The sequence below is a fragment of the Danio rerio genome, chromosome 5 (genome assembly GCF_052040795.2).
Source record: "Danio rerio strain M-AB ecotype USA chromosome 5, GRCz13ab, whole genome shotgun sequence".
Lineage (NCBI taxonomy): Eukaryota > Metazoa > Chordata > Actinopteri > Cypriniformes > Danionidae > Danio > Danio rerio.
Window position 1 is genome coordinate 17985500 of NC_141025.1, and position 12266 is coordinate 17997765.

Genomic DNA, 12266 nt, shown 5'->3' on the forward strand with positions numbered 1-12266 from the left:
TCATTTTATGTGCAGTATATTGCTGTTTCATGTGATTTGATTTGTTTCTTAGAATAAAGAAACACTAAGAATTAATTTTGGAAGGTGCTGTTGCACCTTCGGTTCAACAACCATTACACTCAGAACAATGTCTTGTGTCTAATTGTTAGATTTTGAGGCAAGTAGCTGTGTAATAAGTGGGATAAAGTACATCTAGAACAGTTGTTTTTTATCAAATAAAGCACTTCAGAATCATTTGCCCTTTATTCTGTAATGGCAACCTCTTTTTTGCTCTTTTTCCCTTATGTAAGTACGAATTTAATATTACTCAGTTAAATAGTAACACTGAAACAACATTGTTGTTAAATCAGATTAGTTTGCGGCCGGTTGTTAACGAGAATTATTTATATTATTTATTAAATTTCCCATTAATTGTATTTTCTACCCCTACCCCAGCCCTTAAACCAACCATCACAATATGTAAAAACAGTAGTTGTTCCAAGTATTATTTATGTTATTTATTAAATTACCCAATTAATATAATTTTGTATCCATTACAGTACTGTAAAAATATGAATTATTGTTATATACCGCCACAAATTGATGATATATTGATGTGCGTATCCACAGCGGTATCCTATCTAGACTTTACCCTGTAACAATGATATAAAGTAAAGAGTAATCAAACTTTTTTTTTTTTTTACTTAAATAAGTGTCATGTCTTAACATAGGCTACTTTACAAATCTTTTTGTTTTATAGTTTTAGTGCAGTTTAAGTGTGATTTTTTTTTTTTTTTTTTTTTTTGTTAAATTATAGCATGGCTGTTTTGACACATGTCATAAATTCATAACTGCCTTGCTTATGAAACTGCCCTGCTTATGAAAAGGTGATAAACTACCCTGCAAATGAAATGACTTAAATGTGTTGTTAAAAACAAGACCATTGTAAGATTTGCAGCTTGTGTTTTACCGAAACAAAAACCTCTTACATGTCATAAGATTAAGGCAACTTTGATTTCACATGTCATGACCTCTTTAAAGTCTGCTTCAGTTTGTCTTGTACTTGATGTGTCTGTGCTGCATCAGAGTCTAACAAGTCAGCATTCTCTTAAAGCTTGGGTTGCTCTATAATTCATGACTCTAAGATTTTACACTGCTCTCTCTCTCCGTGGCTTGTTTCCAGGAAGGGCAGGGGAGTTCAAATGCCTGCTGATAAACACCCTGCATACTTAACACTCTATAACTCATACACACACACACACACACACACACACACACACACACACACACACACACACACACACACACACACACATGCGTACAGTATCTCTGATATGAGTGTCCGAGAGGGACAGATGGACACTCACTGAAGGTGACTTTTTACACATATGCCACACAAAGCAGAATTTATTATTAATATTTTTATTTTTTTGCTAAATAATAACATGGCTGATTTGACACATTTCGCCTTCATATAGAGAACTTTTCTTGAAGGGTGAACGTCTTGTTGTAAATTCATGCACAAGTCAAACTGATTGTCTGGTTTATTTCCAGGAGTCTGTGTGTGCAGGTTTCTGTCAGTCTGCTGGTTGGCAGGTTGCTGCTTCTAAGGGATGACATGGATCCTGGATTTTAAAGCAAGTTGTAGGATTTGTGAAATTGAATCTTCAAAATATATGTTAGGGTTTTGTTTGAGATAATCTGCATGATAAATAATTAGTAATAATAACTAGTAGGACGGCATGATATTGCGATATAATTTCACAAGATGACTTAAATAGCTTAATTTGTTATGACTTGGTATGATTTTGTATAGGGGAGTGAAATATAAATATATTTTCATGTAATTTATTATATGCATATACAGTTGAAGTCAGAATTATTACCCCCCCCCCTTTGAATTCTGTTCTCTTTTTTAATAATTTCCCAAATAATGTTTAACAGAGCAAAGAAATTTCCACAGTATTTCTGATTATTTTTTTTGTTCTGGAAATGCTCCGTTAAACAAAAACAAGGAAAAAAATGAATGGGGGGGGGGGGGGCTAATAATTCTGAATTCAACTGTACACATATAATAATCAAACTACAGTCATAAACACATTGGAGCAAATATTAAAGTAAAACAAACCATGCTTTGTGGTTTTCTGGAGAGAGCAGCTGTATTCAGGTACAAAAAATTAATAATCAAATGTAAAATTGCAGTGTATAATCTTTATCATATAAATAATTTAATAAAATAAATCATTTCAACTTCCTAATGCATAACTTTATGCACTTTAAAATGCTCACACAGTCACATGCCTTTAAAACACATGCAGATGATAAACTTTCACTCTTTCAAATTCTAATCCAATTCTGCAGTGTCTCCACAGATCTTTCGTGTTTTGACCTGTGATTTCTGGTCATCTGTAATTCCAACTCAACATCGCATGTTGCTATGTGACTATTGTGGTTGCACACATTGTGGTACCGATGCTCAAATGATATATTGTGCAGCCCTAATAACTAGCAAGCTTTTTGTGTGTGTTTAAGAGGTGTCTTAATAGATATCTTGTATAAACAAGGCTAAATAGATAGAAAAAAGAGCTCCGAAAATACACCAGTCATCAATATACAATGAATGACTACACGTGAAGTCCAACCCAGACTTATTGGAATTATGTGCCCAGGGATACATTTCTGAGAACTGAAAAATATGTATCGGGTGCCACGCCTTGCAGTTTTTATTTTCACAAATCCACTAGAGGCCGCCATGTACGTTTTTGATGATCTCAAATCTGTTACTGGAGCATGTTTTGTCTTGCATGCCATTTGTGCTAAATCTACTAGAGGCTGCCATGTACATTTCTGGGTATCTTAACTGCCTTCTTTTTTAACAAGGTTTTACTTAGATCACCAAACTCGAACCCTGATCTACTCCGCTTCCCAAGTCTCACATTGTTCTTGGTGAGCTACAGAGAAAACCAGTCAGACCAGAAAGACGTCCATACTAAGGTAAGTATTCCTTCAAAGCATCGTTTTTACATACTAAATGGAGCCATATGTACCCACAAGCACACATTTATTGGTTCTCAAAAACATATTCATGGACACATTTTCACAATGAGCCTGTGTTGGTGAAATCGATCTAATCTGTCTAATAGTCAAAACATATATACATGTAGACTGTTAGGCATCTATTATGTTTTCACTGACAGTTTTAGTCTTGTTTTAATTAAGAATTCAATGTTTGGATGTCTGTAAGGGTGATGCAGTGGTGCAGTAGGTAGTGCTGTCACCTCACAGCAAGAAGGTTGCTGGTTCGAGCCTTGGCTGGGTCAGTTGCCTTTTCTATGCGGAGTTTGCATGTTCTCCTTGCGTTCGCGTGTTTTTTTTCTGGGTGCTCTGGTTTCCCCTATAGTCTAAACACATGTGGTACAGGTGAATTGGGCTGCCTAATTTGTCCTTAGTGTATGAGTGTGAATGAGTTTGTATGGGTGTTTCCCAGAGATGGGTTGCAGCTGGAAGGGCATCAGCTGCATAAAACTGGATAAGTTGGCGTTTCATTCTGCTGTGGCGACCCCTGATTAATAAAGGGACTAAGCCGAAAAGAAAATGAATGAATAAATGGATGTCTATTAGACATCTATTAAACAAAAATGCTTGGTGGGGTAATCAGCCTCTTCAAATCTGCTAATCTCTATTAACCAGTTCACCATTAGAGTTTATTTGTGTTAGTTCTATGAAACAATTATAGTATATATTGAATTTGTTCACCTAAATCTTCTCCCATGCGTCAAGTTGTCAGTGTGTGTGTCTGTATTATGGGGAGTGGAAGGTATTACTATTGAGGCTGATTTATACGTATGCTACGGCGTGGCCTACACATGGATGCATAGCCCTCGCAGTGACCGTCAGACCTGGCAACGATGCGTAGCGCAAGCTCTGTGATTGGCCGGCTTGGTGGGCGGGACCGAGAGCCACGCGAGCACGATGGAGCGTTTGTTTACAAGCGTGGAGTCCTGGAAGAAGCTCCAGATGGAAATTTTTGTATTGTGTTTACCTTATGGTTAAAGTTGTTGCACGTCTGCCGGTTCCTGCCTCAAAATGAGCGAGTTTGAACCACTTGTACATAAAGGAAGTGTTCAGAAAAACAAAACACCAGCGAAGAAACTCGACAAATTGGAACATTAACACATCACTGCCAACTAGTGTTTTGAAAGTGTTATTGCAAAGCAACAGAAACAGCGTGCAGAAGTATAAATGCACAGCTACGTGTGTTGCATGCACCGTGGGTCACGCTGATCACTTGACGCAGAATTATAAACCAGGCTTTAGGGCCAGTCAACGCACTCCCTGATATAACACAAAAGACAAAGGCGAGCAATGTTGTTTTTACAGATATTCAAATTTTTTATTATTTTTTTGGACTATGTTTTTGGTTCCTTTTTAAAACTTTGAACATCTATGCTGTCTATGAAGGATGAGAGAGCTCTCAGATTTAATCTAAAATATCTTAATTTGTGTCTGAAGGTCTCAAAGGGTTGAGACTGAAACGACATGAGTGAAACTAATTAATAACATAATTTTAATTTTTGAGACCTAATTAACCCTGTTTTCATATTCTTGTCTATTACAATTGCAGAAAAATATCTTATTTTATGGAATAATATTAGACTTTGCACAAACTGCAGTTACCTTTCGGTTATTCTCAGCTCACCTTTTAATGCTTAATTCTATTCTGTTCACACACAGACCGTTCAGTCATTTACTAGATAGACAAGCTACAAATTAAATAAAAAAGCAAGTAGACAAGTGACATCTGCATTTATAGAAATGCCACACAGTGAATTCAAAGCTGAATTGAACTGAATAACTATAGTAGCTAGTCAAAGTGATATTAACACATATCAGAGATGTTTCTTATCTGTATCATAATCATAACCAACCAAACAAAGCAAGAAATAGAAGTCAAAGAGGTGCAAAATTTGGCTTACTCTTGTTTAACTTTCTGTCTAGCAAGTACTGGAGACATGAATGAGTCCATAACAATCCAAAATAAATCCAAATGAAAATAATACCACATTATCAGTGGATAACTTTAATAGCTCAATCTGACAACATTTCAAACCCTATGACAGTTTAAAATGCAGAACATAATAAGAGTTAGGTGCTCACTCCCATGTTTATATGTGGTTGTCTTCCTGAAACATATAGTGCAAATGTAGACGTAAGGATTTTACATTTACACCACACATTTACATTTAGCAAGCTTAATCACTTCACACGTCAGTCAAACAATCTACTCCCATTAGGAGCTGCTGACTAGTTCATTAGTTCTGCCTCTAGTCGATAACCTGGGTCTCTATTGACTCTTCTTAATGTAACATTAGTATTTCTATTTATTTTGTTTTATTAGGGTTTGACTACATGAATGTCTCACAACTGAGCAAATATACAGTACAGCACACGTAAAAAAAAACACTACAGAATTTACTATAAATTGCTATTTTTTTTCCTGTGGTTCATAAAACTAGCAAATACCTGCAGAAATTTACACTTCTCTGAGAACCAAAATTGTTGCAAACAATACCAACCAAGGCTTGTTCTGAAAACGTACCGCTATATACATTTCTGGAGAGTCCCAAATACCTCCTGGGAGGTACTTTTTTGCAATTTTTTTATTCGTATTATTAAGTGTTTTATTTTATATTATAAGTACTTTATTCATGTTTTTTATAAGTGTGAAACAAAATTTGTGCTGTTTAATGCAGCTCTAGTGATGTATGCCCCCACCATTGTCAAGAGCAAATTTGCACCCCTGATTCATTCATTCATTCATTCATTCATTCATTCAACCATGGTGTAATGGCTCTTGCTTTTGCACTCCTTTATTTCGGACACCATGAGATGACAAAACTGAAAATTCTGTGTGACTGCCACAAGGGGGCGTGTTCCGACAGTCCTGTCCGAATGTCGTGTGCAGTGGAAAGGCGGCTTAAGCGCTAAGCTGGTAAGTAAGGAAAAGAATGATGTCATACTGCCCCGTAGTGTTTGTTTTAAAGACTAAATGCAGCCATACGTATTTCTGACTACATAATTCTCAATCTCCAGAAATGTATATAGGGCTACGTTTTCAGATTGAGCCTGTGTTGCAACCAACCGACCATACTTTATACTGTATTCGCTAACAAATGTAGCGGTATGTATGTTGTGTTGAGTTTGTCATGCGGTCATTTACACATTAGTCATTCGGTCATTTACATGAGTCACACACTTGATCTTCAGACTATTCAAACACAAACTAGTCAAAATGAGTGGTCCCTGCTTCCTGTTTAATTATGCATTTCTTCCCCAGAACACACTGCAGTGTTGACTAGTCACTATGGCAGTCCTAGAAATCTGGTGACCAGGCAGACTCAACCCTATAATAATATTCCTTTGCAATTCATGAGTGAACACTAGTATGTAGTGCATATGTATCGCACTGTGTGTGTGTGTGTGTGTGTGTGTCACATTCACTGAAGTGGCTCATGTCAGGCTTTTGACCTGTGCCTCGACAGGTTGTGACGTGCCATTTATCATTTCCTGTAGAGCGTCTCACTGCTAGTGCTTACAGCAGCATGACTGCACATTCACACCACTCTTGATTTTCACCAGCTCAGGTCTGATGTGGTGATCCCTGCATGTCAAGTGCAAAAGATGGAGAGTCCAGGACTGCAGAAAAGAGCGCCGGATCCATTTCTTTGACTCCTCTGCTGAATTGCTGAATGCCAGCCCGGCCGTAGAGATGATCTGCAGTGAACATGACAGTGCGGCGGGTTTTGGTCTGTTATTATTGTAAGTTCCTGTGGCTAACCACCATACTGCGGGTGAGCACACACTGACACACAAACCAGCCGACACCTGAGATGGCACTCTGAGTCCTGATATAACTAAACACGACAGGGCCTTTCCTTTGGAAAGTGTTCAGGGGAGTGTAAACAACTAAAGGTGCCATTTTAAAGAGATAGCTCATCCACAGATGAAAATTCTGTCATTATTTACTGTACACATCCTCTGTTTGTTTCAAACCTCCTGCTTGAGTTTTTTCTTCTGTTGAAAACAAAAGAAGAAGTTCTAAAGAATGCTGATTGTTTTTTACCTTTTTTAAAAAATAAAGGGCTATTCGTCACAATATCTTATTTTGTGTTTAGCAGAAAAAAAGACTTTTAGAGGTTTGAAACAACATGAGAGCATGGAGCCATCCTGCCTTGTATCAATGGTTCAGGCTGGTGTAATGATGTGGAGATATTTTCTAGGCACACTTTAGGCCCATTAGTACCAATTGAGCATTGTGTCAATGCCACAGCCTACCTGAGTATTGTTGCTGACCATGTCTATCCCTTTATGACCAATGTACCATCTTCTGATCACTACTTCCAGCAGGATAGTGCACCATGTCATAAAGCACAAATCATCTTAAACTGGTTTCTTGAACATGACAATGAGTTCACTGTACTGAAATGGCTTGCACAGTCACCAGATCTCAATCCAGTAGAGCCCCTTTAGGATGCGGTGAAATGGGAGATTGACATCATGGATGTGCAGCCAACAAAGCTGCATCAACTGTGTGATGCCATCACGTCAATATGGACCACAATCTCTTAGAAATATTTCCAGTACCTTGTTGAATCTATGCCATGAAGACTGTATATTTTGGTGTCATTGATCAATTTACAAATCTGTAATAATCAACCTTTTTTTTCTTTAGTATAATCAATAAGTGCATCTGCTTAATTTCTCACTTTTTTCGATTATTTTTATTAATTATTATTAATTTATAAAAAATTTAAAATTCTTTTAATTATCAAGTTTCATTAACTTTTTAAAGTATATATATATATATATATATATATATATATATATATATATATATATATATATATATATATATATATATATATATATATATATATATATATATATATATGGTTGAAGTCAGAATTATTAGCTCTCCTTTGATTTTTCTTTTTTTTTATATATTTCACAAATGATGTTTAACGGAGCAAGGAATTGTTCACAGTATGTCAGATAATATTTTTTTCTTATGGAGAAAGTCTTATTTGTTTTATTTCGGCAAGAATAAAAGCAGTTTTAAATTTTTATAAACCATTTCAAGGTCAAAATTATTTGCCCCTTTAAGCATTTTTTTTTTTGATAGTCTAGAACAAACCGTTGACATACAATAACTTGCCTAATTACCCTAACCTGCCTAGTTAACCTAATTAACATAGTTAAGCCTTTAAATGTCACTTTAAGCTGTATAGAAGTGTCTTGCAAAATATCTAGTAAAATATTATTTACTGTCATCATGGCAAAGATAAAATAAATCAGTTATTAGAGATGAGTTATTAAAACTATATTAAATATTACTATATTACTATTACTATATTACTATTACTATATTAACTATATTAATTATTAAATTATAAAAAAATCTTCTCTTTGTTTATCAGAAATTGGGGAAACAATAAACGGTTTAATAATTCAGGGGGTTTAATAATTCAGGGGGTTTAGTAATTCTGATTGCAACTGTATATAATAGGAAATACTGTGAAACTTTCCTTGCTTTGCTAAACAGCACTTCACAGGAAGTTTTTACAGGAGGGCTAATCAATTTGCCTTTAACTATAAGTCAATTTTTAGATAAAAAGTCAAAACTATGATATTAAATGTCTGTAAAACTGTACAGTGCCTATTCTATTTCTTTCAAAATGTCTTAATTAGCACTTTAAATGTAACTGAAATCTCTTTAATTATTTGTTTGTTTGTTCTCTTTTTTACTTTTTTATTTATAAATAGGACTTTACTATGTCATAATGATCTTTTTTTCTGGGTAACACCAGTAAACACTTAAGTTAATGTTAATTAAAGTATGAATAATTTTGTAAGGCGTTTCTTAATCATAGTTCAACATTACCTAATGCAATTTTATAATCGGTGCTTGTTAACATTACACTGTGACATATTACATGATCAATTAGTCCTGACAGCATATGTTTTTAGGTCATTATAACTTCTTAAACTAAGTTATTCATGTTCTAACTTAATTTAACTTAAGTTACTCAAGCTGTTTTAAGTCAGTTTAACATAAGTTTAATGGACTCATACGGTTAATTTGATTCAGTCAAACATTTAAGGCAACCAGGATTTTTTACAGTATAGTTATTTAAAAGAGAATTAACATGAACTAACAATGTTTAACTTAAATAATATTAACTAAACTCATAAATTAACTAAATAAATGTAATTCTCTAATTGTTTTTCATGTTAATAATACATTAACTAATTTCTTTTGCAGCGGAAATGGGATTTCATACTTCCTTGTGACCTCTGACAGCCACAGAAGGCTTTACACACTGTATTATATTTCATACAATTACCTTTACTTCATACCATTTTTCCACCATCCAATTCTTCCTTAGGAAACAACACTAGACCCAGTGGCCCAGGTTTATGACTCTGGTAATGAAGCTCCTCTCTTTACACAAGACTGGGAAATGAGCAATTGAGTTATTGTCTTTTCTCATCTCAACTGCAGACTTCCCATAAACAAAAGCATGAGGGATAATTTGATCATTAATAAGCTTTGGGAAAATCAACACCTGCTTTATCAGTCATAAACTAAAGCTGACACACACACACACACACACACACACACACACACACACACACACACACACACACACACACACACCTCTCTCTCTCTCTCTCTTTCTCTCTCTCTCTGTCTTTGAGCAGATCAATGGTAGCTTCACCCTCCACTGATTGATTCATAATTGATGAAGGCCTTTAGCACTGTACGGGGGGGATTGATTCAGGAGAGCGGGTCTCACTAACAGCTCAGTAATCCTGCCGGTCAGCGGTGGAGGAAGTTTGCCTTGTGGTACGTCCACTTCGTGAAAAGTGAGATTTCCATGGGTCATTAGTCACCGGTTGTTTTGCGTGTAGGTAATTCACACAGGCAAGGAATCAATTAGTAAGGACACTGCTTCTCTTAATTAAACCAATACATTGTGTGCAGTGGATCAATGCAGGAGCTTTCCAGATACAACATATTTGGTTTCTGGTGGATTATTACTACTTGCTTGTTTGTTTTGTGGGCAGAAATAACTATATGGTGGTGTAACAAACCACACTATTAAAGACAAAGGTTGCAAGAGGATTTTTTTAGTGACGATGCCATAGAGGAATGGATAATGAAAAGTTCTTGAGAATATGAATGTACACTCGCTGGCCACTTTATTAGGTACACCTTACTAGTGCCGGGTTGAATTTCCTTTTGCCTTCAGAACTGCCCTAATCCTTCCTGGCATAGATTAAACAAGGCACTGGAAATATTTCCCAGAGATTTTGGTGCATATTGACATGACAGCATCACACAATTTTTGCAGATTTTTTGACTGCACCTTTATGATGTGAATCTGCCATTTCACTGCATCCTAAAGGTGCTCTATTGGATTGAGATCTAATGACTGTGGAGGCCATTTGAGCACAGTGAACTCATTGTTATGTTCAAGAAACCATTAATAGTCAGTAGTGCTTAAGGCATTTGCACGCACAGAACTGCCGCTCACTGGATATTTTCACTTTTTGGACCATTCTCTGTAGACCCTAGAAATGGTTGTGCGTGAAAATCCCAGTAGATCAGCAGTTTCTGAAATACTCAGATCAGCCCGTCTGGCACGAACAACCATGCCACGTTAAAAGTCAATTAAATCACCTTATTCTGATCCTGGGTTTGAACTGCAGCAGATCGACTTGAGCATGGCTAAATGCATTGAGTTTCTGCCATGTGATTGGCTGATTAGAAAGTTGCATTAACGTGCAGTTGGACAGGTGTACCTATAAAATTGGCCGGTCAGTGCATTATATGTTAATGAAAATATATCAATTTTTTCATGTTTTTTTTTTCTTTTTCTGAAATAAAATGTTTCTTTAGATCTGTGTTTATCAATCGTGTTCCTGAAGGCACACCAACAGTACACATTTTCAACCTCTCTCTAATCAAACACACCTGAATTAACTCATCAGAACATTAGAAGAGGCTCCAAAATCTGAAGTTAATGGAGCAGATAAGGGAAACATTTCAAATATGTGCTGTTGGTGTAATTAATTATTAAATTATTTTACATGCTAAAAAAACATGGTTAAATATTTTAAAACACAATTAGTGATACAACAACATGTATTTTTAATGATACCTCAAAAGACACTTTACCTATCTCTTTCTCTCTCATAAATAATACTCTGTTCTATGTACAGTACGCTCTGCTTATCATTATATAAAAAAGACGTTGCATGAAATGTATAGTGTATAATGTAACTAAACAATGAGAACACTCAAAAAATGACGCTTGCTGTTTGTTCAAACTACTTATTTAAAATGAGCTGAAACAATATAATTACAGTTTTTTTGAGGCAGCTTAATTGTTTTATATTTAATCCACTTTAGTTTGTAAAAAGGAATGTCAACTTAATTCCTTCAAGTTGTCCCAACACAAATCGATTGTATGGAACTCGCCATTTTTTTTTTACAATGAAGTATAATAAACACAACATTGTACTACATATTGTATAAATTTGAAGGTCTACAAATTCTGCAGTTAAATTCAGCAAGAATATAAGTCCAAAATGACAAAAAATCCAACTATAGAGCATCTGACAGAACTGTACACACTTACAAATTCCATAAGGAATTTTCCACATCCCAGATGAAAACTCTGGACTGAAAGTTCCAGACTTAACATCTTTCACATCCTCTTCCTTCTCTCTTTCTCAGATGGTTTCCATACACTGTTCATATTTACATTCAGTGTGTATTTAGGCTCATGTTTCTGTTTAGAGCTGCTTTGATCACATGCACAGAAAGTAGTGTGAACAGCTGTGTGTACAGTAAATATCAATAACTGCATGTTAGTAGTGTTTTAGAAGTTGTTTTAAATAGATTATGTTCCTGTCTCACAATATAAGCGCTATGCAGTGAAAAAACAGTTTTTGTGTGTGTGAATGAAGTTGGTATGTTTTGCATAAAAAGGGTATGAATTGCAAATATTGAATAACTGCCTGAACTTGTTGAGGAGAGCTGTCATTAAGTAATTACAATTTGGGAGGACAAGGATTTTTGATGATTTGGGTGAATTACATCTATATCACAAATACATCCAACAACAAACTAAAACAGAATAATATAATTTAACATAAGATTGAATGTGAGCACTGAGCTTGTTTGCCTTCAAAAATATTAGAAACCTTTAAGATATGTT

General features: G+C 35.3%; 1 protein-coding gene across 1 annotated transcript in view; it reads left to right on the plus strand.

The window, feature by feature from the left end:
- LOC147843910 (uncharacterized) overlaps positions 1 to 5013 on the plus strand; it is a 60029-nt gene extending 55016 nt beyond the window's left edge. The window contains exon 3 of the mRNA XM_087253378.1: positions 2860 to 5013. The gene's annotated coding sequence lies outside the window, so the exon portion shown is untranslated. The remainder of the gene's footprint in view (positions 1 to 2859) is intronic.
- Positions 5014 to 12266: the final 7253 nt, after the last annotated feature.